At 42.3% G+C, this 27,596-nt stretch overlaps 1 long non-coding RNA gene across 1 annotated transcript; it reads right to left on the bottom strand.

Annotated features, from left to right (window-relative positions):
• Positions 1-266: 266 nt before the first annotated feature.
• LOC116440335 lies at positions 267-27,596 on the bottom strand. Its single transcript, XR_004238564.1, has 3 exons — positions 26,192-27,596; positions 3,036-3,088; positions 267-663 (listed from the first exon to the last, which is right to left on the bottom strand). It is a non-coding gene; the product is annotated as an uncharacterized LOC116440335 (long non-coding RNA).

Raw genomic sequence — 27,596 nt, 5'->3', positions numbered from 1 at the left:
AAAAAAGTCTGGCTGAATGTGGGGCAGGAAAGGGAAATCTGCAATGCTCTCTTTTAGACTGCACTAGCAAATACCGTAAAAATCAGATTCTAGAACTTCCTATAAAATCAGATGTTTTGAGAAAAGCCTGGAGCCTGTGCTCACAGAGTGGGTGGATGTCCTGCAAGAGCAGCAATTACTGTACAATAAACTAGTCAACATGTCTTGTGTAACTAGCATGAGTCTTTATTATGGGAATATCACCCATGCTGACAGATCAGGACAAGAAAACCACCCTTCTCCACGCACACACACGCACGCCTGAGCAGACGGGAGGGCTACGAGGATGCACCACAACAGCATCCCCCAGCTCCAGCTGAAATCATGCTCCTCTTCTTTCACTCAGCACCCACCACAAGCCTGGAGATGGCTGATTTTGTGGGACAAATGGAAAGGGGACCCAAAACCATAGATTTTCTTCTCAACCTTCTGCCTGCCACACCCAGGACAGACACCGAACGGGCAGGGGGGTGGCCGAGCTCTCCCAGTGCTGCTTCTGCACTCGCACGAAGAGCCGTCGATGGCAGCAATGTCCTTTCCATTCACTGCATAGTACTCACATCCCCTGGTTTGCTCATGGGAGGGGGCAGACTCCGTACTTGCCACTTGAAATCTCACTTGAAACTTGAAGAGATGAGTGGGAGACAGAGAGACAGTAAAACAAGTTGGCATTTAAATTTGTCAATTAAATCCGCAAAGATTCACTACCTTGGATTTTTGCTGCATCATTCCCTAGTTATCCTCTTTCAATGCCTCTGTCTTCCCTTCTGCAACAGCCTCCTGTGCACATGCTGCCTTACAGAGCACCACAGATAATTTTCTGGTTTTTATTAGCTTTCCAAAAACACATGTAGCTGGACTCCTTCACTTCAGCCCCCTTAAAGTTTTATAGGGTGTCTATTGTAAAGCTAACTTCTTCATTCATTTGCTCATACAGGGAATATTTCCTTTGAACAGCAGGCATGTTCTGCTAGAAAAGTCCCTCTGGGAAAATATGAAGCTTTGAGAAATGTTCTGTCCTCCCTCAAAGAGGTCCCATCTGAACACAGACTACTTCTACTGCGATTTGACTATCAATAACCACCCCCTGCTGTACCAGTATCTGCTGAAGCACCGAGCTCTGCAGCCATCCATAACTTCCAGTGAAATGTAAGCAATTAACCCGATTTTAATGTTACACAGGTATGTTACCGACAGTCATCTGTAATTCTTTAACATTCTTCTCAGTGTAAATCACCTCAGAGGCAGGGCAGCCCCTTTCCGAAGGAATTTCAACAAATGCTGAGTTAATAGCCAAGGAGCAGAGAAATAGCTTTAAAAAGGAAAATATACCTCAAGATTTTTCACTAAAAGAACCCAAACAAACAAACAAACCACAAACAACCCAAGACAAAAGCCTTCAGTTTAAATTAATTCAAAATGTAAAAAGGCTTGGTAATACAGCTGCCCAAGAGAATGATTCCAAAGAAAATCTTTATGGGATTTTTTTTTTTTTAAGGTAACTAAATTTCATATGATTGCACAGGAATAACCAAATATTTCTGCAGATTTGGAGTTTGAAACGCATTTTTGCATTTGAACCCTAATATTTCAGTTGCTCAGAGACCATGTAGGTGCACGGGATCCAAGTGGGTATTGGGTGAAGGAAGGACAAAAACTTCTCTTTCATTTCCTTTCCAAATCCAAAATTCAGTCTTCTGCATTTAGGGTCAAAAACCCAAAAAGCATTCTCCTCCATGTTTGGGCTCTCCCACATGATGCCACCAGTGCACAAGAGTGCACCAGCAGCACACCAATTCCCACTGCATGCACTTTTCCTCTCCCACTGAAGCCATCCCAGAGAACTGCTCCTGCAAAGAGAAGGGAGCAGGCCCAGCTCTATTTTCAGTGTCACCCTGGCAACCGCTTTCCCCTCCATCTGGATGTCACATCAAAGAGAGATCCTGCCACCTCTGAGGTTTAACACAAGCCTTACAACTTCTGGGGAGGTCTCACAGCCTCAGCCCCAGCCCCAGAGACTGGAGAATATCTTCCTGCACACTTCCCTTTTGAAACTTTGGAGCATTTAGCTTTCACACAAAGAAAACCAAGAAAATATGGCCTAGTTATACTTTAAAAATTGGAAATCAAGACAATTAATTTAGGGAGTTTTGTGATTTTAAGTTTATCTTTGGATATTGGAATGCCTGAGGTTAGCAGTACTGCCCCAATTTAGCCCAGAAATTTGAATTTGTGTTTATGCAGCTAATAAGAGAAATAGATTTTCCGTGTGTTTTACTGGAGTGCCTGTAAGGGAGCCATATTGTTTATCCAGCACAAATATCCAGGTTAGTGGGGTGGGAGTTTAGCCTTTCTGCCCCTACGCTCCCGGTGGGAGGCTGGACAACTCCCCCAGAGCAGTGTCTGCTCACCCTCCTTGCCCAGCCAGCCCCAGTCACTTCTGCTCCTCCAGCTTTAGGCCACCCACACCTGACCCCGGTGCTGACCACCCTCAGCCCTCACTTCTCCTGCACCAGTGGCAGCAACAACATCTCTGTGGGAGGGTGAGAAGAGAGGGATTTCTACTGGCATTTTATTCTACATTTATTTTTGTTTTATTGTTGTGTTGCTGATGCTTCAGAAGTCCCAGTTCTTCAGAGCATCCCTTGCTTGTAGAGTCACACAAGCTGGAATGCCTCATGGGGCCATTCAAGGTACAAGGACTGATCCTGAGTCAATCAAAATCAGGAAAAAAAGATATTCACTTGTAATTATTTTCCATGGCCAGAGCTGCACAGTGCAGAGCAGAGAGGACAACATATGGCCTCTTTCTGAGGCAAATGTTGCAGCTGTCCATTGCACAGCCTTGAAGTGCTTTCCACCCAAGCTGCTCATGGTGTTTTGGCCTTGTTAAGTATTATGATGTCCATTTTAAAAACCTGTGCAACCTGTGGCCCATGGGGCTTCCTACAGCCACGCAAATTGTCTGAGATACACTTGAAACTGCAGGGAAATACCATATGCCTTCAGTTCTGTCTTTTCCTCCCATTGGCTGTTCTTTAGTGCATATCTGAAAGAAAAAATAGAAAAAAAAAATATGAAAAAGACCGTAACTCCATAACTTAGGGAAAGTAGTTATTCTCCCACAGTATCAATGAAACACTCCCACAGTCCATCACTGGGTCCACAGTCTCCCATCTGCCACTACTGCCAAGGAAATCAGGAATTACTAGAAACTGTAAGGAATTATGCAGTACCAGAGGTGAGAAAGCAGCATGTGTCTTTTGCTACCTGTTAAGGATGGGGACAGGATCTCTGACCAGGTTGCCAGTGCCTGGGAAAGGAAAGCTGACAGGCAACTTCCACATGCCTACCACAGTCACTCCAGGTCTCTGGAGCTGCTTTTGCCCATCCTCAGAGACACACAGAAGTGGGACAAAAGCTGGGTGGGTGGGAGGAGGATGTCTCAGACACCTGAGTATAACTGAGAGGTGCCCAGCTGGCAGTGACTGGTGCTAACAGCAAGTGAGGGAGCCTGTGCTGTGAAGTTCTACTTCTGTGTCACTTGCCAGGGGCAGTGTCTCAGGCCGATGTAACAAATAAACCTTTTTATAGGTGGATCTAGAAGCCTGATCCACATCCAAGCTCTCCATGACCATGGAGGGGTCTCATCTCCCATTAAATCCTGGTGTTTGCATGTGGGTAGCCACTGGATTAGCTACAGGTGCTGTTCTAGACCAAAACTTTACCTCTGTCTAACATCTTGGAAAAAAAAGGAGAAGAAAAAAGACAAAATCAACTTTTAGGGAATTAATTTACAGATAGATTATTACTAGTGAAGACAATAGAATCTGAGTGGAATAGGAGATTAAAACCCCCCAGAATTCTCTTGTAAGTACTGAAAAAGTATCCTAAATATACAAAGAAATTTCCATTTAGGATGACATTTGAGATGCACTGCAAGAAAAAAACCAAACCCGAATCAACCTTCCCTGTAAGATCATCAATACAGTTGCTCCAGATTAATGCTGATAAAACTGAAATCTGCCTTCCACCCACGTAAGAAATCTGTGATTAGCAGGTGGGAGATCACACACAGTTTGCAGAAAATTTATATATTTAAAAAAAAAAAAAAAAATCAGCAATGGAACAGAGCCGGTTGACTTCCCATTCTGGGTTTGTTCCCAATAGCACTTATGCAAAGTTGTGGGTTTTTTCCTCCTTCAGGCAGATTTTGGTTGTGTGAAGCAGCACAACTTGCCCCAGAGCGCGCTGCAGAGCAGCAGCAGCTGCCTGCCATGAGCTGCTGTTCTGCAGGTCCCTGCTCCCCCGAGCATTGCTACAGCCAGGGCAGGAGTGAGCAGCACTGAGAGTGAGATGTGCCACCCCCTTAACGTGGCTCTAGTGCTGGAGGTGGAGAACATGTGGAGGAACATTTTCTTTCGAGCAGAGGCAGATGGAAGCAGGCACTGAACGGAGAGAACGTTTCTGATATGCTGTGCTCCCACAAAACCCACTGAATGTCTCAATACCAGGATTGCACTGAATTTAAAGGAGAGGAAAATAAGTGGAAAAGCAGAATGACTGAAGGGTCTATCAGATCTGACACTCCAAAAATATGGGAGACAAGTGGGAGAGAGGTAAGCCACACTTCACTCCATGTCTGTAAGCAATGAGTGCTGGTGACAAAAGACACAGATCTTGCTCCTGACAGTGAGTGGGTCTGATATCTTTGATGTATTTAAGTTTCCAGTTTCTCAAGCAGAACAGGATAGTAGAAATTTAACAATCCCACACTCCCAACACAATGAAACATGTAAGATATTTCTAACAGGTCTGTAACATGAAGGTAGAAAAACAAAGGAGAAAAGATTACTGAACTAATGATTAATCTTGTCACTTGGGATGGAGAGGGGATTGTGATTTAAACACGAGGAAAAAAGACAACTTTGGGGATGGCCAGGAGGACCAAAATCACCTTCAGGAGAGGGACTGGAGATGGGAGAGGACAGTGCTCTGCTGACAGGTGTCTGCTGAAGGAGCCACACCACCAGGCTGTGTGGCTCAGAGGCACTCAGGTGGTCCCCAGCACAGCCAGACTGTCAGCACGTGTAGGGACTGGGCTGGTCAGAAGGGCCTCTAACTGCCTGTATAAAAAGAAAAAAACTATATATATATATATATATGGTTTGTTATGTGTTTGGTTTTAGACAGAGAATATAAACGAATGGTTTGGAATTTTTCCTGTGAGGTTCTTGATTTCAGAGACAGGGAGGCTGAATGAGGTTGCAAAAGCCAGTCAAGCACTCACAGGCTTTCTTGCATCTCTGATTCTCTCTCTGGGCTCTGCTCCCCCTTCCTCCTCTGGAGGGGGCCCACCTTGCAGTTTGGGAAACATTGCTGTAGGATAGAAACTGGAAGGTAGGCGAGGAGCTGAAGGCTGTTACAGGGAGTGTTTTAGTTTGACAGGGTAGGAAAAAAATGGAGCAATCTGCAGTAATGGCAAGGGAAAGTTTTGTTGTGTTTGTTTTGCTTTGCTTTTTACTCTGTGCGACTCCTTTGCTATTTCATTGAATTCCCGACCTCTCCCTCTCCAGTATTGCTCCATCCCTCCTCAGCCATCCCCTGAAGCCTCCCACTCACACGTTTGTTAAGGATTAATTATTTCCTTTACACTCATCCTTGCCAGCCCTGGCCTTCCCCACATATTCAGAGCTTTACCAAGCTCCTTCACCTCTGCACAACCCAACTTCTGCTCGCTCAGAAACCCCCTGTTTGAGAGACGACAAACCTCTATCCAACTAGCCAGGACCATTCTTTCTTTCCCTCCCTCAGGGCAAATCACCGGCCCAACCTCGAAGCCAGGCCTTCCCTTGACCTTGACACTGGGCATGTGCTGCCACATCACCCAGAAAGTCTCACATCCCTGCCATCGGTTCCACCTGGGCTCCAAAACCCCTTTATTCTTGTTCTGGCCCTGGAAAACTGAAGAAAGCAGCAGGAAATCCTACAACTGGCCTTTATCAGATCAGTCTGGTCTAGGCAGAAGCTGATGCACTCTGTGCTTGGGCAGCCCAAGGGCTCACAGGAATGCTTATCCCAAGGGGTTGCAGCCAAGCTGCTCCAAGGCACTGTGGCCACCCTGGCTGCCATGCAGGTAGTCCCAAGCACTGACCACACTGCAAATTGCAGGATAAACACTCTCCTTGCCCCCCAAAAACCCAACCCAGCCCACCCAACAGGTGGAGTTTGAATAGCTGCAGTTCTGTCCATCACCTGTATGACCAAAGTGCAATGCAGCTACATGAACTATAGCTTGTGTCCAGGGGAAGGCTGGAGGCAGGAGAGGGGAAGACACAAATCACCCAGGCACAGAGAGGAAAAGATAATGAGGAAAGCATGTATTTATAATACTTTTTTTTGCCTGCAAGGACACCTACACCTTACTCACAACAGGAGTGTCAAACACTCAGATCAACTAGAACTGGGGGTTTGGGAGGTGGAATTTTTGTCTGGCTCTTTCCCTTTTAATGAAAAGTGTTACTCCATCTCAGTAGCTGAAACTTAAGGAGCCTTGTGAGAAAGAGGTACCCTCTCCACTGCCACTCAGGATGAATACATTGATTTAAAGACAAAACAAATGTGTTTGTCCTTGAAACAACTGTGACACTGCTGGCTGGAAGAGCTGTTTGCATTTAAAATGGTATGAGAGTGTGAAGTGTGAAAGTTATATATACAACACAGATTAGAGAAGAGCAGCCTTTCCTCCTTACTAGGAGGATTTTTTTTTCCCCTTTTTTTTTGCCATTTGGAGCCATGCATCACAGGTACTGATCGCGTTCTTCCTTTGCGTCCCGAAAAGCAGGAGGGTGTTTGCCTAAACATGCAAGCACAGAGGCAAGACTTGTGTATTTTATATAGGAAGCTGCTTTTGTTTGCTGCCAGTTGGATACACAATGTGCTCTCTACAGGGGATCAAGATGTAGGGCTGTACAAACACCAAGCAGCAATGCCTTACATAACCGGCCCTGGGGGAGAGTTATGTGTCATGAGGAGAAACAGTTTTGCCAGGAAAGGTAAAACTCAAGAGGCGATGTAGAATTCATGGAAGAAAACAAGAGGCTGGTGGAAAACGCAAACCCAAAGGAAACAAACTATCTGTGCAGATTATCAGCAGGCAGACGGCTCAGTCGGAGCAGATTCACAGTCAATTCACTGCTCATTGCAGCGACTGCATCCTGAACTCTTCCCTCGTGGCATTTGCCTTGTTTGCCAGCACCAGGCACATGGGATTAAAAGCACGGGATGCTGCAGTGGTGCTGGAGATGGGACCAGATCTGGGGTGGGAGCAAAGGTCCACTGACTGTGTGGTTTGGGGAAAGGTGTTTACTGTGAGGCTGGTGGGGAACCCAAGGCAGATGCTGTCCCCTGAGTAAAGTGCTGGGCCTGGAAGAACCAGGGATCTTGGGGACCTGTTAATGCACCTTTGCTCCCCACCAGGGAACTCCCTGGCTGTGTGATGAGAACAAAGCACATTGGGCTCCCCCTAAGAGGGCTGTTCAGAAACTCTCTGTTCCCATACAAACCACTGTGGACCTACATGATCAAAATAACCCCAAAATGGCATGGAACAGTGGTTTTTTTTGTTTTGCTCATGAATGAATAGGTAGGTTCCCCCATGGGTGACTTGGAAAGACAGACCCTCTGGGAAGAGAGAGACACTGGATGAAAGAGTGAAACTATCTTGTAATTTGTTGACAACCTGAATCTTTGCATGCAAGAAGGTCACTCACTGCTGGGCCTGCTGAGAATGTGGCCAACTGTAAAGCAACAGCTTTTCTAAACCTGAATCAAGAGAGGACAGTGAAAATATCACTGACCATCCCAGGGAGTACCCCGAAACTGCAGATTGCTCCCTGATGCACCAACAACAGCTTCTTGCATTTTAAGCCACCCTATTAATACTTATTTCTCTTTGGGACACTCCAGGATATCAAGTGACCTCTCCAAAGCCTTGCAGACCACATGGAGAGCAGGTACATGAAATCAGCCTCACCAGCCCCATCCATTAATTTAAAAAATTAATGAATTAAGACCTAGGAAATTAAGAACATCCCTTCTCCACCTTCCTATTAGCACTGCCTTCAAGGATGATCCCTGTCTATACAAATGTCTTGGAAATGCAGGACACCATAAGGAGCTGAAGGTCTTAACCAAGACATCAGTAAACATCCAAGCCAAGCCAACCTCAATGTTCTCTCTGATGATGTACATTATTCCTGCCACTTCACTGAGGGTCCTTCACCTGACAGCAAGCACTGGCCGATGATCACTGCAGAATTCCAAAGAAAAGATGGAAAACCTAATGTAAGCTGGAAGCAGCAGTGAGCTGCTGCACTGTGTCTGCTGCTAAGCAGGGAAATGGGTTTGATTTTTATAGATGTCTTTTGCACTTCAGAAAAGTACTGTAATTGCAGATACCAAACTGAGTAAGAAATGGCAGTTCTGCTGCCAGTGCAGACGAAACGCTCCCCAAAGCCTGTTATTAATAGAAAGGCAGGGGCATTGCTGCAAGATAAAAAGGCCAGGGAGAACTTTTAGCCATTTTCCAATTAGAAGGGGGGGGGGGGGGGGGGGGGGGGGGGAAGGAAAGTCATTCTAGACATATTCTGAGGTGAAGCAGAAGTCAGATTTATAGCGAACTTGCAGGCCGTGAATACAAATGTCCTGAACACCAAATATCGACTGAGCAGGGACACCCTGGCTGGCTCCCATCCCGGGCCCTGCAGCTGGGAACAGGGAGTGCCACTGCCTTGAGCAAGAGGTCTGTGACCCAGGCTGAAAGCTCTGGAAAGAGGAGGGGAGTTTTGGTGGTGCTGCTGTTGAAAGTAGTAGAGCTTTGCTGAGGGCTTGAGAAGAAGTTGGGAGATACTCCAGATCTGCTCCTACGCCTTCTCTGTCTGTGAAAAATGTTCATAAGACTCAAAGCCTCAGAACTGGCAGCATTTTTTTGGTAGAAAAGTCAACAATTACATCCCAAACTTCCCAGCCCAAAAATCTGAAGGAGATCTGGGGAATAAAAGAATCTCCTTGCTCAAAAGATGCATTGTTACAGTGGGGATTCTGTAACATAACAAATTGTATTTAAAATAGCAAAACCACAGAAAAAGACCATACAGCAAGCCCTGTGGAGAACAGATGCCTAAACAGAATTTCAAGAAGAATTTCTATAAGAAGATAGTTTTGTAAGAAGTGATTTTGCTACTCCTTTGCAGTATTTTTTCTTATGTATAATCTTGCTAAAAAATGAAAATATGGAATTGGCATACCCTCCACCTTTCTCCTAAAACTGCTTTTTTTTTTTTTTTCAAATAGGATTAACTGAACCAAATAACAACCTGAAACCCTGCTTTTAATGAACTCTATGGAACCTGAATTCAATTTGCAATCAGAGAAATATTTGATCCTGGATTTGGCAACTTCAATTTATGCTTGCAGGTCAGACACAACCATTAAATCTTTTCCAGAAGTATTTACAACCCTGAATCTGAAATTATTTGTGGTACTGGTTTAAGTGTTTGCAGGATTGGAGCATAATATACTTCTGAAAAAGGATTAATTGTTAATCTGTAAGGAAAAGGAGTTTGAAGTACAATTGCAGAATAATTTTCAAGTGTGCTGTTCTTTGGAGCGTGTAACACGTTCTTCTGGCCAACAAGATAAATCCTGAAAGCGTTAAAGTATTTTTTAGAATTTTACCTCAAAAACTTGATACTTTGATATTTTCTCAGGACCTCGATAAAAGAGAAGTTCATGATTTTAAATATTTTAGAATGAAACCTCAAGAAATTATAACTTATATTCCTTGATTCCTTAGCAGATTGTAAAACTCAAATTGAACCCATGCAAACTGACAATGAAATAGTGACTGACAAAACTGCAAAACATAAAATACACTTTAACCTCCCAATAAAAATCTATAATTATTCTTCCATTTTTTAAAGCACCGCAAATGGATTAGGAACTTGTCGGAATTACAGCTTTATTTCTATCTCCATCAAGGCAGTAGAGTATGACTGATAGGGAGAAATAAGTGTTTCCTAAATTGATAGGAAAACTTTGCTCTTAACATAAAAACGTGATAAAATGGAGAGATAATTTATGTAGTTCTATGATTTAGTTAAATAATTTATCTCTTCCAAGATAGAGATGATATTTTTAAGAGGCTTTATTCCTGTTGAAACAATTTTTGATAACAGATTACATGAGATGCCAACATATCATTAAGGGTCAGTTTTCCTTTCAATGTAAATCACTACAATTCTATCATGGAGGTTATCCAGTATGAGAGGTAAAAAAATATTTGTATAGCTCTTTGAAAAGTAAGTGTTTAATTAGTATGTTTTTATCTTGCACAATTGAGAAAGTATAAACATAATAATTTCAAAAATAAGTAAAATATCAGATGCTCAGCAAATGCTTTTTAATTTATAATAATGTACTTCATCATATACATTAGGTAGCATAACATTTCATCATGGAATAATTTTCAAAATGTATTTTATATTCAAATTCAGAGCAATTGAACAAAGTGAAATTTAAAATCCTACTTTTGGGGAAGAAAAACCCAATCAAATCTGTAACAATAAACGTGGATTTTTTTTCATATTTCTCGTTTCAAAATCAACACTATATTTGTTTGGGGTTTTTTTTGTTCCTCCCCTCCATGCTCAGTAATATCCCCTTTTTTAATTCATAGAATCACAGATCATCAGATGAAAAATAGCTAACATAATGACAGGCAAATTGCCAACAATCTTAGGTGGTTTTCACTGCTGAAAATCCTGAATTGTGAACACTCTTAAAACCCATAAATTACTGGCTTGGGAAGTGTTCCACATAGGCTGTAAAGAAGAGGCATGTAAGGGAAATGTAAGGCTTTTTTTCCCCTGGAGTGAATGAATGTCCATTTTCAGATCTGTGCCTCACATTCTTTGATCTGCTCTTTCCTTTATACTTTATATAGTTAAAAAAAAAAAAAAAAAAAAGTCCAAATGTAATCTGGAATTGGTTGAAATCCAAACAGGTCACCTGTGCAAAGCTGCCTGTATCTTGACTGTACCTTGACGAGGTCCTCCCCCTGTCTCAGCTATGTGGGAGCAGTTCCCAGCCTCTCATGCAAGTTGGGGCAGTTCTGCATTCCCTGAGCTAAACAAATATTGCACGAGGTACAACTTGATGAGGATTTAGGGATGTTTCAAAAACTGCAGGGAATCACACAGTACCAGTACACCAGGCTGAGCAAAGCATTCCCTGCCTACGTGCACGGTGTTGGGGTGTGAAAGCTGGGGACAGGGCGCTGTGTTAGCCTTGTGTTCACACACAGGAAGGAGAGATTAATGGGAAGGTTTTCCTATACACATATGAGGGACAAAAAAAAAATGTCTTCAGCTAGTAATCTGATTTTGGACTACAACTAAAGAAAAAATTTACACAAGGCATCAGGAATTAACAGGTTCCTTATCTTTGTATCAGTCCTAACATTAATTTGGGGTGCCATGGCTATGCCATAACAGAAGGCAAAGGCTGCAGCTCAGGTAACCAAATGCCTCCATGCATTGCAGGAAAGTCTGTTCCTGTTAGCTGAGGAGCACAGAGAAGTTCCCATAGCACGTGGCTCCCTGAGGCAGTATTAATTCATCCTAATGATTATTATGGAATGACTATAATAAAAAATGACTAATCATTCATTAATGATTATATTAAGTGTTTTATTTTGCATGGATGACAGCCTTGTACCAGGCAGTGGGAAATATCTGCTACCCTATTGCTGCCTGCTTGTCAGTGTATCAATCTTTATTATGCTCAAGGAAGTGGCCAGCATGAACACTTTACTACAACAGGTAATACCAGGAGCTCTTCCCTTATTTAAAGTGAAAAGTGTTCATCTCCTAGCCCAGAAAGTATTGATTTAAAATCCCACTAATCCTGGTTGGGAAATGCTGTATAATGGACCAACACTTTCCACACAGATTTTGTTAGAATGTCCAGTTAAAATACAGAAAAGAAGCCCCGTGATTTCCATATGCTCTTAAAAGATTTTAAGGAAATTATTTTAACATAAGCATTTCTCTTTTCTTTTACTTCTTAATTTTAAATTTCAGCTGATTATCAACAACAATAAGGATGGAGAAAGGTACAAAAAATGTCCTTTTGTCTCTATACACAAATCAAATAATTTTTTTACTGTATAAAAAATTCCAAGGAGCAAATGCCTTTCTCCAATAGCATTGTCAGAATATTATAGATTTTTCTGGTTCCCTCACGTCTGCACTGCTCCTCTCCAGCATCAGTGCTTGCAAGCCACACTTCCTCTGGTTCAGAAGGTAGCTGGTGAGATAATTGTATTGATTTCCTTCACCCCTCCATGTTCTTGGCTCACCTTCTCCCTCCACATCCAGCTTCCTTCAATTACTTCAGGCAGTCTTTGCTGTCCAGCTCTGACCCTGTTACCCAGACAGGACCCCAGCAGCAGGGTCAGTTCCTCCCTCCCCTCCCACTCCTGTGCCTGATCCCAGCGCTTGTGCAATTCCCTCTGCTGATCCTTGCAAACTGGGAAGGCAATGCTGCCAAAGCCTGTTAAACCATCAGCTCTTCCTCCCCTGAGCCACTTGCCAGGGTGGCTTTCACCTGGGACTGGCTGGGCTGTTACGTGGCTTCCCCTGTTCAGACTCTGCTGAGTCTCATCCATCCGCCTATTTCTGACTTGAAGTGTTTCTCCTCATGGATTACACCACGTTGTGCCTGGCAGACAGACAGTCACCTCATGGATTACATGTGGTGTAAGACAGTCACCAAAAGGAAGGGCCAAATTAGGGGGCTAAATGCTCAGAAATGACTACTCACAAAAGCAGCAGCAAGAGCTGCGTAAAAAATGTACCAGCCTGGAGACCTCCAGCTTTGGTACTTCAGTTTGTCTTTTCCCTGGTGATCTTTGCCACAAGGGAAATGAGGAAGGAGTCATAGGCACTTTTACTTTCCATATTAACCAGAGTGGTTAGGGACATTCTTTTTGTTTGTTTGCTTGTTTGGAGGGTTTTGTTTTGGTTTTTTTGGTGGGTTTTTTGGGGTTGTTGTTGTTGTTGTTGATCTTTTCATTCAGTTTGGTTTTTTTATTTATTAATTTTGAGTGGTCTCAGTTTCAGGGAAGATTTAGTGTGTGGCATAAGATATGTGTGTCTCACACACAGTGGTGCTGCCTTTCATTTGCTACTCTCTCTGGGATCAAAGCTGCCCCTGAGCATGAGATGGTGACAGTAATGGCCTTGCTCTGTTTCTTTGCTGTTGAGAAGCAGGTTTGGGTTTGCAGTTTCCTCTTGCTTCTTTTTTGGCATCTGGTGTTACTGCACAGAAAGCCTCAGCAGCATAGAAATCAGGCAGTTTCTCACAAATTTACATTTCTCATGAAGCTTCATTCCAACAAGATCCCTTATTTATGCAGAAGAAGGATACTCCTGTAGTTAGTGCTGCAGTCCAGGCATTCAGAGCTGTGCTCCAGGCTTCTCATGTGGCTGGGGGATTGTGGTACCACCATGCCCTATCCCTATGTGTACAGAGCATTTTCATATTTCCCCCTGGTTCTGGGAGTACAGCATACCTGGGAGATGCTCTGCTGTCACACTGAGTGCTGTGGAGAGACAGAACTGCCAGCTTGTGACGGGGACTCGCTGGAAAGCTTCCCAATTCTTGCTGGGTTCAGCTAACAGTGGTTTCCTAGTGTTGCACATGAGTATTATGGCTGGACGAGCTTTAAATGACCTGGAGAACAGATTTTTGACAAAAATGTGCCTCTTGAATAGTTCTGTAGTGTGGGTACCACGCTTTACATCCCCACACTATTCCTTTCCTTTGGGGGACAGCAGGGATCCCACAATCCTTGGTCTCCAGCTCCAAGACTGCATGAATATAACACATTTTCCAAACTCCCCATCTGCGGTCGCAAAGCCAGAGTCTAAATCATTTGTAAACATAAATTGAAAACTTGCATTCCTGTCATATGTAATTGTGTTTACACAAATATACCTATGTGTGTGCCCATATATATGCATACATCTTCATGAACTGAGTTATGAAAATATATTTCATCATCTTATCAGACTTGACAGTCAGCAGCTGCCTGGGTGCAGGAATCTTCCTTCTTTTAAAACTTCAGAAGGTTCAAACACGTCTCTGTTTATAGGATATAAAAATAATTTTGATTCTGTATTTCAATGTAGCAAAAAGCTTGACAAAGCTGAAATCTTGTGTCTCCCAAACTCCAAATGCTAGTGAGTCTTTCAAAAGTTTGCTGAAGGAATGCCTGACCACTGCTTTACCTCCCAACCCCCTATTTTCTACTCCTTTCAGATAATAGACTGACTTTCCTGTTTAGGTTTGAAACTGTAAAGCTGGTCTTTCAACATCAACAGCCTGTATGCTGAATCCTAAGCTTATATTTACTGACCTGGAAAAAAAAAAAATCCCCATTACCTTCTGAATCAGCAGTCATTTCAATGCTGTGCAGAACTCACAGAAGTAGACATGCAAAATTTAACACCAGTGCAAAGCACACGAGGAGCAATCAGGGCTGGAACAAACAGTTTGATGAACCTGAAAGCTTCTTTAGAAGAATACTGATAGTCCATTTGCAAGTGAGAAAACTGCTTGAAACGTCAGTGATTTTTTGGAGGGGGGGGGGGAGGTTTGTGTGGAGGCTTTTGTTTGTTTTGGACTTCGCTGCAGAAAAATATCGTGTTGGTTTATGTATTTTAGAGTCACTTGTGCGACAATAAGGAATATAAAGCAGTAAATGAAAAGCAGTAAATGCAGCTCTCCATAAGAGTGTAAATGCTTTGAGTGTAAGTGCTTTGAGACAGCAAATATAGGAAGAAAGCTGGCAAACTCTAAACATCTCATCTTTTGAGTCAAAGCACTGTGCAGTGCCCAGCATGTGCTCTAGAAGTACCTATATTCCTCACTGGAGGGAGAAGCCCATTCCCACACAGAAATTTTATGCTTGAAACGAGGTGATCTCTGGGGTACAAGTGAGTCTGTGCATAGAAGCTGCCCCCAGTAAGATCCAGACCTGTGACTTAAGCTCCAGGACACCAAGGTTTTACAAACCAATAACGTGAAAAGTAATGCAGATTTAATAACATTCAAAACCTGAGTTTTGTATTGTAGACCCTGATCAGAACATTCAGTCTCTGAAGTTTTGCTGAGGTTGTGTCTGAGAATGAATTTGCTCTAACTTTTTATTTTGTGGACATCCTCAGGGGAAAAGGGTGAACAGATGAGAACTGTGGAAGTCAGTAAGGTACCACATTAAAACACAGCAGGTCAGAAAGATGTAATTTTGTGCTAGGCTGCTGCAGCATGTAATCATCCTTGAAATGTCTCATTTCTGTCAGGAACAAGTCTACTGTATCAGTGAGTAAAAGAAGTAGGAAGGAACACATCATTGTGAAAATTCAACGTGGTTGATGAGGCACCATAAAAACCCCTCATGTTTAGTATAAACAAACAGACATGACATTATGCCCACAGAAGGATGAGGAAATGCTCCATCAGGAGAAAAGGACATGGAAAGTCCACCTGAAAGAAACAGATGAAAGAAATGGAAACATCAAGAAATGGGGAACAGAGGCAGATGGACACAAAGGTTCTGTTAACGGGCTGGTAAGGGGCAGCCTGACTCTGGGAGTTTACTCTGGAAATTCTGTCACCCAGATAAAGTCCTCACTGAATCAAAACTGGATGGAGTTGATTCCAGTTTTGCATCCCATGTAAAATGGACCTCCAGTTTGCTTCTGGAAGGAGCTTACAGTGTATTAGTCTCTTCTCCCAGCTAACAAGTGATAGTACAAGAGGAAACTGTCTGAAGTTGTACTGGGGAGATTTAGATTGGATGTAAGAAAAAAATTTAGTCACCAAAAGGTTTGTCAAGCATTGGAACAGGCTGCCCAGAGAAGTGGTGAAGCTGCCATCCCTGAAGGCATTTAAAAGACATGCAGATGTGGTGCCTGAGGACCCAGTTTAGTGGTGAACTCTGCAGTGCTGGGTTAATGGTTGGATTCAATGATTTCCAATCTAAATGATCCTATGATTCTATAAGCAAAATTGCATATGCAGTAATTCAACGGGGGACTGAGTCCACCCTGGCTGCCTTTTCTTTTAACCTCCTCCCTTGTCTCCTTCTCATCACCTTTTTGTATTAAAACCTTTGGATCACCCATTGAGATATTCCGTAACAGGTGAATTTGAACATGGGGATAAAAACAACCCGTGCTTTGGAAAGAGCAACCCCAGGCATGCTGTGAAAATCAGGTTTTTCCTCCAAAATGAGAGCCTAGGTAAACCCTGCTTATTCCTGTGAGGAGCTCAGAGATCTGGCTCTCAGAGCACCCTGCTTGGTGGCTGACAGGTGTGGGTGGCAACCTGGGGTGACCCTGGTTCCAGCCCTCCCTCGCTGCCACGCTACCTTGGCCTTATCCGCACTCAGGGCTGCTGTCCTGGTGTTCCCTTCCTGCTGCTGTGGCAGCAGTGGGATCAAACAGAGCCAGTGAGTCAGCCCTCAGAGCCAGGGGAGCTCCATCTCCTGCCAGCCCCACGTAGGCACTCACTGAAGTGGGTCATCCCAGGCCTGCCTGCTTCCCGGGGTGGCTTCTTGGCTTCTGGAGGATGACTCCCTCCTCTGTGCTGCAATGCTCCAACTGTTAGAAGCATCTGCCCTTTGCTGGCACTCAACACTGGGACCTTGGGGATGTGAACTCATTTCTGAGAGTGAATATATTCCAGCCTCTTCCCCTCCACAGCTCCCCATTTTTCCCTTCAGCCCACCTCCCAAAAAACCCCCACCCCAAACCACTATGCCCAAGCCTCTCATCTCTGAAAGAATTGCTATTGCTGAACTGTGAAAAGGAGGGGAAGGAGACAAAAAAAAAGAAGAAATGGTTTCCATGGCAAATTTGCAGGATTTAATCTCAGCACAAAAAGAAGAATTTTAACATTCTTTCCCTGTTTTAGAGCAGGCTGGATAGCAAATGAAATTGTCTGTTGTGTGTTGGCTTTCAAGGGTATCGCACTGATTTATGTCCACAGAGACTTTGTCCCAGTATTTTCTTATTTTGTTCTTCTAATCAGAAAGTTGCTTATCACTGCCCTGTGAAGAAGATGAACATATTTTAAACCAAGAGCTTTGTCTAAAAGCTAGTCAGAAGCCTGCAGAGCTTGCTAGGAAATAACCAAGTTTCTAGAAGTTTCTCCCTTCTGAAACCCGCTGTTGCAAGCACTGATGGCAATGATATTGTTTCCTATTTGGCTCTTCCATGTGGTACTGGATGCCTCAGTGGAAATTACCCTTTCTTAAAATGCTCCAAATGTCTTTTCTAAACTGGCTGCAAATATCTGATTTGTTGGTCTTGTGACCCAAGACACATTCAGCGTATGGATATAGAGAAGACTTCATCTCCCCCTGGAACATCAGCAGTGTCACACTGCTTCTGGCTTCAAACACTTATTTTTTCCCACTCATGTGAATTCAATCAAATTGATCTGGGAGGAGAGTGACTTTCTGATTGGCATCAAGTCTGCACACTCTTCAGTTTTGCAAGATATAAACACATCCAAACAAAGCCTGCAAATGATCAAAGATCATTAAATTAATGGATCTTTTGTCTTCTGTTTCTTTCACTGTGGTGACCATTCTCAAATGTTCCTGATAAATAGCTTCTGTCCCACCCCTCAGCTCCACTTTCTTCTACAAATCACACAAGTTCAGAGCAGATACCAGGAAGTAAATCTCCTAGATATGTTTCCAAAAAAGCAGCACCCATACTGTTGATAAAACCACCTCTGTACTTTGCTGACACATATCCCAGCTTAGCACCCTTTTTATTGAGAAACAATAAAAAAGTGAAATAGTAGGGAAAATACCAGTCTACGTTTAGTTTATGTAAGTGAAGCAAGATTTTTGACTTCTGGTTTTCAGCTGGATTGCTCCTGTTACTCGGAGGGATTTTGATGGAATAGCAAAATCAGTATATGTTTATTTGTAGATAACTAATTGAACAAAAACCTATACATTGAAAAATGCTAAAATGTACAGGTAAAATTGAGTTGCATGAGATCCAGTTCGTTCTTCAACTGTAAGTTCCTCTTCCTTGCTCTTTCCTTGTATAAGAATATTCATGTTTCTATATTATGCTAATTTCAAATATTTTCCTTGAGACCTCTACCATGTTTAGTTAATTGTTAGGTCTCAGTGCACTGAGTACATAGGTATGTCCAAATATCAGCATTAGGGATTTTTGAGGATTCCAGTCCTGCTTGTCCCTACAGAATAACTAATTACATTATGATCTTTGTAAAAATGCGTAGATACGTAGATTAGTTTTTCTCTCCATCAAAATTTCTACACAATGTTCCAAGAAGAAGTAGACCCAACATTCAAACTCAGACCAAAGTTTTTGAACCACCTTGCATTTATTAAAAAAAAACTCAGGCAAAACCAAAAGGATTTGTTTGGGCTCTCTTATATGTCCTGAGACACACCTGTGCAGGAGGTAAAAGGATCTGTCAATCCTTATTATGAGATCAGTGTCTGCACTCCAGGGCTGTTTATTATATGTGCAGCTCCTATAGGTTTTGGTGGAGGTCTGGGTGCTTTCCACCTGTGGAAATTCTGTGTCATTATAGGATTCTAAAGACCTAAACATAAGAATCCTCTTGGCACCACCAGAAAATAAATTGTGATAGAAATGGCAGTTCCTGCTCTAAAGTACCCACAGTTAAAGTTTGGGAGTTTTCTCCATTTTTATTTTCCAAAAAGAAACAATACAATAATCCTAGATAAGTAGGTATTACCCTTTTTTACAGATAAAGGTAGAATTTGCTGCTTCTTATGAATAGTGAATACCAATAAGTAGAGCATAAGCACATGCTTGTTTTATTGTTTAGACTTCTAAAATGCTTGTGAAATTATATATACATGTACTTTTAATTCCTCTGTTGCATTTTTTCAAAAGTTTTAATAAAAAAGCCTAATCAACAGTACATAAACATTCAACAGTGTTAAAATAGCAGATGCACAGGTAAAGTTCATGTTAAGGTGAAAATTTTCAATGAAAATTTATGACAGAGGCACCTTAATTCTGTTGAGTTGGCTCAAGAGCTGCTCAGTCTTTTGAGGAGCTTATTCTAAATCTAACAATTTAAACCTAAACAGAAGAGATTCTGAGAAAGATCTTCGGCTAATAAAGGAAAGTGTTTACAACCCATCTTAATCGGAATATAGTGAAGATGGAATCCATCTGGAAATCATTTGTCATTACACTTCCACCTCTAAACTTTTTTCCCCACTAGCGCTGGTGAAAAGAAAGAGAAAATAATTTCATATCAACAAAACATGTTGTTACAACAGGTTTGGGTTTTTTTCCATTACATTCCCAATATAGAGAAGCTTTCTTTGGCTCTGTTGCTTGCGAGTCACAGACGGTGAAGTGGAAGATGTAAAACTCCATCAGACACAGTTCTCTGAGGATCCCTGCACACGTTAGTCGGCACATCAGCTAATTATTTTTGCAGATTAATCAAATCTGCGTTTGTCCTGAGCTCAGTGCAAAGCTAAGTCCTGCTTATAGAGATCCTGATGATTTCGTTTCCTTCAGCACACCCAAATTCACACGGTGGCTCTAGAAGGAATTTTTAATTGCTGGTAATTGCATATGAGCCTCCTAATGAGTCAGATGAGTTCTTGCTTTCCTACTGCATTCCAATGAATTCATCTGGGTGTGGGAGCTGGGGAAAGCTTGTTAAATATAGAGCCCTGGCACTGAGAGACAAATGCAATGCTGCAGGACTGCTGCTATTTCTTAAGAGTTTGGGCTGGGTGAGGGCTGTCCTCGTTAGCACTTTGTAGTCTTTCATAAATTTCTTTTCTAATTCAAATAGCAGAACTAGAGAGTATTAAATATGCACTAACATGATTTACTTGCTGCCTTCATTTTCATCTTTAGAAATACAAACACTTGTGTATTTGTAGGTCTCTTTTTCAGACAGATGCCAGTACCTGTTTTCTAGGCATGTGCATTAAAGGTTAATCTCATTAAAAAGCCTATGAAGTACAAAACTTACAGGAAAAACTGGAAAAAAAGTATACTCATTAATTACTAAACTGGCTTTGCTGAATTTTTTGCAACAGAGTGCTTCAGAGCAATTGCAATGCTTTTTCTTGGTGCATTAAATACAGCCAACATTAATTGAGTAAACAAAAATCAGACCTTGAAAGTGTTCTTAGGAAGTATCATCATCTGTCATCTTTGTCAAAATTACAGCTGCACAGCATGTATGGATCTCTACATGTACTCTCATCTACAAATGCTTCTTGGTGCACATATTTCTGGAGGTGATATACATTGATTTAATTCATGATTCTAAGATTTTCTGGCCAGTCTCCGTCCACATCCACACACAGAGAGTACAGTCCATTTCTCAGTGTAGCTGTGCTTAATTCATGGTCAAAATGCAAGTAGGGCTGATTCAAAAAGCAGAGTATTTTCACCTCTATATGAAAGCTCTGTAAGAGCTCTCTGGGCAACCTCTGACCACCATCCAAGTCACTGGACTTCCAGTCTGACATCCACCCAGCTGGAAGGCTGCTTTTGCAAGTGCCATTTGCTGACGACACCTTCTATTATGTAGCAGTGAATTAAGTCTGGAGATTGCTTTATTTTTTAGGAAGAAGTTTCAAAGAGCAGAGAGCACTGCAACAAAGGAACAGCTACCCAGGAGTGAGGTCCATGTTCTATACTTCAGAAATGTCTTTATGATAGGAAATCTATCAATTTGATGTGAAAAATACGTCAGTCGTGTTCTGTTCTCCAGCAGTAAGGCCTGGCCACGGCATACCCTCAGTCATACTGTGATGAAGAACATTTCTGGTTCTTTTTAAACAACATGCTCTAGCTAAATTGTCAGGATATAGATAAAATTTACCCAATGATTAATGCATGCTATACCAGCTTGGTAACATTTCAGACCGCTCTGTACTGAATAACAAATCCTATAGATTTCCTTGCATCCTTGCAACAATTAAAAAGGGGCCACAGAAATTTAATTATGGCCAAAGTCGGATTATTAGTGGTTAAACAGGCTAGATTCCTGGGCTTAATTTTGTTACTTGTTCAGAAAACACTGCAGAAACTAGTACAGGATGTAAATGAAGAGGGCAAGCAGGCATTCAAAAGGAAAAAGAGTTCAGGGTGTTTCCCGTGTTTTCAGCTGTAATCCTTTCTTTTCCATGGAGCCGCTGCAGTGGCATGTGATCTATAATGGCTTCTCAGAGGCTGTATCGATATTTGCTGACAGCAGAGTAGGATGATGTGAGTGTTCCAGGCTTCAGGCTCTGTCAAGCAGCACCTTCTTTCCACTTTCCCTGAGCTTGGGTTTATCTTCACCAACTTGTCCCTGTCTCCTCTCCTTGTTCATGTCACTTTCTTCCCACACACATTGGTGCTGACTATTCAGTCAGTCCTAGCCGACAATTCAGGATTTCCAGACCCAGTCTCCTCATTCAGCCCATTCTTCCTCTCTTATTTTTTCTTCTTCTATCCCTGCTCTCATGTACAACTCACTCAAACACACACTTTACACCCATGGTCCATCTCTCTTGTTCCCTATCTGACCTGCCTCTTTCCTCCCCCCACCATATCTTGACTTCTTCTCTTTTCATCTGGTAATGCAAGATGTGATCTGTCCATCTGCATTGGGCTGTTCTCTCCTCTGACAGAAAATGGAGTTTGGGATTCATGCCCCATGAAACAGTTGTATAAACTACATCACTATGACAGCATTTCTTGGAATCAGGCCCTGCAGTAGTAGAAGTCCTTGAACCTTGCTCATGACTATCCACTTTTTTCCCCCATCTCTTGGAATAATGTGCCTTTCAACTCCATGTAGCTTTACATTCTCCTGAATGCTTATTATTCAGCTGTATTTTAAGTGCTCTTCCAGTTTTCCCTCTGCATGTGACCACCCACTTCTCCACCTACAGTCTCTATAATGTGATTTCTATCTGCTGTAGCTTATAACAGTTTAAATTATGCTAATTTTATTCAGAGATTAAAGTAAAAATCAGTTTGACTATTATTCTGCCCATATACTGTACCAGTGCTGGTAGTTATTCACTTCAGAAATGAACATGGCTAATAAGATAAGAAAATTACACTTGCATACAGTTAGTCAGTTTCATATTTAATTATCAAGAAAAAAAATTATTTCCATGTCTTCTTCTTGAAGCAAAATTAACCCTTTTGCCTCTGACTATGCTCACTGTTGAAACTCCAATTCATACCACGCTAAGTGCCCTCTCTAACACCTTGAGATTTGATTTCCTAAATCTCTTAGGCCAGTTCAGTAAATATTTTTTCTTGAAATACCATGGGCAAACACATCTACATGCATCACTGTAGGCCATGGAGGCCGTGCCTTGGCAGCACACACAGCAGGGAGCACACTCCCAACAACCTCACTCCTTATAAAAGCACGAGAGTTCGTTCAGCAAAACATTTCCTGGTCTAATTTTGTTAACGTGTCATGAACAGACTGGTCTCCAAATCACTCATAAATTTAAGATTAAACTTCTTAAACATTTACTGTGGCAACAAAAAAAAAAAAAAAGTGCTTTCAGGATTTAAGATGGCCATGATATGCTGTCAGAAGGGGCCAACACACTCCCACTCTTGCTATAAATAACGAACCAGAACACAAGTACAGGCTGGATTTAACTGAATTTCTTCAATCGCAGCAAAGTACAATTTGCTGCATGGTGAAGAGATAATGTGTCACAACACATTTTGCATAAAGTGAAGAATCTATCCATGAGAAACACTTCTGTTTTGGATTTCCCTCCAGCCAGCACCATGGCAGGGTCCCTCTTGCTAAAAGCTGTCTAAATCTCCATCTGAAGCAAGTGGACACCACCTTGCAGAGGGAAAGAGAGGCTCAACCATCCATATGCAGGTGGAGTTTGCCATGTGGAGCTTCACTCCCGTTGCACGTGGATGGGCAGAGTGCTCCAAGAACTCCTGAACTCACCTCATGTCTCTGACAGAAGTTCAAAATACGTTTTAAACCCTTTGGTTAGTTTTTGATAAAACCACAGGTGAGGGAAGAGAACCAATTCTGCTGAAAGGGGTTAATTTGGTTTGTGCATCACCTTTGAGAATATGCCCCTGTTTTCAAAAAGCATTTGTCAGCAGTGGTGAAAGCCCTTCTGCCAAACCAGCATCCTGTCCTGTGAAAGACAGTTCAGGGGCAGACTAGAAGTAAGAGCACTTCTGGACATCATGTGTCCGAGGGCTAGGATACTTTCGGAATATTGGCAATAAAAGTCAATTTGCTTGTGTTGATTCACTAATATCTGAATGCTCTTGGTTGCAAATTGCAAATTTATCTCTCTGTGACTGCGGAGTTTAATCCACCATGAGCAGCTCAAACGTTCAGCCAAGTCAGTGCAAACCAGCTATTCCATTTAGTCTTTTGACAGCATTTTACAACCACACCTAATTGCTACCAAGGATGTAGAGCAATGGAAAATCAGTCATAACTACTACAGATGCTCTGCGTTTCCTGTTATTGGACTTTCTTTATTTTGTTTATGTTGTGACTGTTTCTGACCTTGCAAAATTTATTTCTTTATCGAATACTCAATGTGTCAATATGGTCCCTATACTTTGATGGGCCACAAGCTACATGTCCATAGTCATATTAAACACTACAGTTTAAGTTACTTAAAGATTAGGTACATTTTTATGGCAATTCAGTATATTTGTCTCAAAAAAAAATCTGGAGAAGTCATACTGTTTTACACTCCCTTTTCCAGCAGATTTTAATTTTTAATATTTTTAAGCACACACACACACACACACACAGAGGTAGATTGTTGTCCTCCCTGTCAACAGAAAGACTTATGGGTGAAATTTGCATTTTATCACCATTGGAAAACCTACAGTGCCCTTGCCTAGAACATCAGGAACATCTAATCCCTTAGCACATGCAGGAGAACCTTTTTTCGCAATAGCAAAACCTGGCTCTCTGCCTGGGAGGTTGAATTTCTTTCAAGCTAGCATGCTTGTGGGGATTTAAATACCTGATTTAGTGTTTTTATGTTTCTTCTTAGTGCGTTGAAAGTGTTTCTGAGCACGTGACTGACAAAACCAGCAAGAAATTTGGATGCCCTGCATTTAAGAGATGCAGACATGTTACAGAGTAATATCGGTTTTATAATAGCTACGATTTGTTATTCTGGACCATTGCAATTACTGGGAAAAAAATAGAGAAAAATGTGTATTTATGTTTATGTAGCACACCTAAAGATGCACAGCTGGGGTGGTGCCTTGGCATGGAATTACTCAGGTGGAGGGAACACCTTCATTTGCTTAAAGCAGGTATTTGTCCCAGCCTTTTCCCCTTGGGTCTTCCCACTTCTGTGACTTCCTGGACTTCCAGGACTGCTCAGCACCACCTTGACTGTCTCACTGTACCACATCTGCCTTCCCACAGGGGTTCTTTCTTCTACCCTCCCCCTTTCTACCTGCTCTAGTGGAAGATGTCCATGCCCATGGCAGGGGGTTGGAACTAAATGATCTTTAGGGTCCCTTCCAACCCAAACCATCCTATGATTCTATGAATGGCAGTAAAGCAACCACGTTTAAAAACAGTTATCTCACAGCAGTGACATTATATCTCCTTTCTGACATGACCTGTTCAGTGTTGCTCTTCAGGAAAGAAGTTCTGTTCTCTCCTGGTTCATCAATAAGTAGCTTTGTATAAATCATTCCCATTAATGATTATGTCTTCGTGATCCAGAAACCTCAAAATGAAGTGCATGACAATTTTTCTGTTAACAGGGTAACAGGTTTTACAGTAGCAGCACCAACTGGAGCCTAAATGAGTGGGTGGGAATAGGCAGAAGCTGTAGGATCTCAATCCAGTCTGGTCCCATGATCACTGTGGCAGTGCCCATGTTCTAACTTGGCTTTATCTACTAGGAATCAGCCAGTCTCTTTAAGTCCTGGACTTAGTTTTAAATGTATCCATTTAAGCTTCCTTGGATCTCTGACACTCAATAAACCATCTGCACTGCCTTTGAAGAAAAGCATTAAACCCTTCGCTCTGGAGGGAAAGTCAAACTCTGCATCAAAATTAGCAATGATCAGCTGTGGTGCAGACCTGAATTACACTCAGCTTTACAAGAAATCAAGACTGGGGCTCTGAAAATGAAAAAAACTATTTGCTGCTCTGCAAAACTAAACACCTTGGTAGATCTGAAATGCTTCAATGGAATGGACTGTCCCTGGGCTCCACCCCATCACAAAAACCTCAGCTGGGCACTGGGATCTCTGCTCTCCTGGCACCTTCATTCTGGTCTCTTTCACAATGCTGCCACAGACGCTCCATATGCACAGAAAGAAAGAGAAGGCTCAGGCTTGGCAGAAGATTGAGCTGGACAGGGTTCTTTTCTGCTGACGAAGCAACAAAATGATTTATTTTTGCCTGAAGTAATGATTGCAGTGTCACAGAAAAGCAACTGGTGCCAGAAAGTTAATCATCAGACCCTTTGCACACTTGCTTTCCACACCCTGAAAGTTCAGCTCTGTGTGTTAGTGCAAGCTCCTCATATTGCCATTGCAACCATGAAATCAGTTAACCTGATGTGACCATTCTGGATTTTACCATCATTTTTTCTTTGATATGTCTTAGCTGCAGTTAAGGTATTGCCAGGTAAATGAAATCCACGTTGCTGCATCACCATTGAACTGCTCAAATTAAAATACACTTCAGTATTTTATTTTGTTATCACACCAAAGTATTAATTACCAAGCTCATGTACAGATCCTCAAATGGAAATCAACACAGCCACTTCTCATATAGACACAAAAAAATTACTTGTAAGGTTTATATAGTTAAATGGTACAGAAATCCTGACTACCACTTAGGAAAGGTATATCTGGAAAGGACTGGAAACACAGGAAAACCTGCAAATCTTGCACGTTGAAAGCTCAAATCTTAATTATTCTTACTTAATGATATCTCATAGCATGACTCCATGCAGCTGAGGAAATAAATCCCTTACCTCCTTATGAGTCCAAGAATAGCTCTTCCTGCACAGAGCAATTGATGAGAGCCTTGCCCAGATTAACGGGAGTGCTTTCTAGAGCACTCTGCTTGGAGGATCTCATCTTTCCAGTACTTGTTATGCTTGTCTGAACTCTTGTTTAACTCCTTTGCTGTTCTGCATTTCCCTCTGAAATATTGATTTTGATCAGAGGCCAGAAAGAGGGTGGGGTTTTCCAACACTTGAGCCATGGCAGCTGGGGCTGCAAGGATTAAAGACATCAAGGAAGAGGGCGTCCACTTCTCCAGGATCAGCACTTCACTGCCACTGCTGGGAGATTTCATAAATATTCACAGCCATTAGCTAATTACAGACGCTTGAATCAGCTCCCATTTTGCTCCTCTTTCGAAAGGTCTTTCTACACTCATTTCCCTTGTCACAGTTTGGATTTCTTGTTAGAAAAGTCAATAGTAACGAAGTTAAGGAAGAAGTTACAAGCCAGATCAATCCCTATCACTTTGTCTTTTGAGACAATTTGGGGAGCCCTGTGTGGGCTGTGCAGCCAGAGCCCATGGGGCTGAGAAGAACACTCGTGGGGTTAAGGTTCAAGCACAGCCTCCACCCCTCCCAGGCTTCAGGTTTATTTCAGTGTGTGTCTACACCAAATAACACAAATTTGGAAAAAATCCTCCAGCTACGTTCCTCCTACACAGCTTTAGATGACATTTGCAGCAAGGAAAATATACAAATTAACTATAAAAGCGTATCTCCTATCCCCGGAGATCACAGGCTTGGTTTTCCTTAGCAAACCTACAGTTCTTTCAGACACTGAGAAGAGCTGGATGCAGCTGCAAGTGGCTATTTCACATCCAGTAGTGGATGCTGAGTTCATCCTTAATGAACAAAACCACACTCCTTCCTCCCACAGGACTTCCCAGCAGGAGATCTGCTGTGCAGCAGGACCAGAGGCTCTCCCTGATGTGCCCTGGATGACACCCATGTTATCACATCTTTTCCGGCAAAGTCAAATCCTTGGGTAATTTTTTGGGGGAGATTGTTTTAATTCAGAGCTGTCAGCCAGGCATGCAAAGGCTGCAGTAAAGAGGAGTGCAAGGTGTTGAGCTCAGCTCTCTGTCAGGCTGGACCAAGACTACAAATTCAAACAGGTCTGAAAGCTCATCTGGGATGGTCTCGGGACATTTGGACAGGAACAGCTTGTACGTCCCCTCGTAGGCAAAAGTAGGTCAACCAGTATCACCAGAAAAATAAACATTTGGGTGTAGCAGTCTTCTTCAGGTGTATGGAATCACTTCCAGTGACATGACTGGACAAAATTTGGAGATTTAGCAGTTCTTCCAGCCTAGGATACATGTGGCATCAGTCATGGTTAATCATCTTAACTGCTGTACAAACTTCTCCCTTG

The sequence above is a fragment of the Corvus moneduloides genome, chromosome 2 (assembly GCF_009650955.1).
Source record: "Corvus moneduloides isolate bCorMon1 chromosome 2, bCorMon1.pri, whole genome shotgun sequence".
NCBI lineage: Eukaryota > Metazoa > Chordata > Aves > Passeriformes > Corvidae > Corvus > Corvus moneduloides.
Note: the sequence above shows the minus strand (reverse complement) of the source record. Positions and strands in the feature narration are given on the sequence as shown.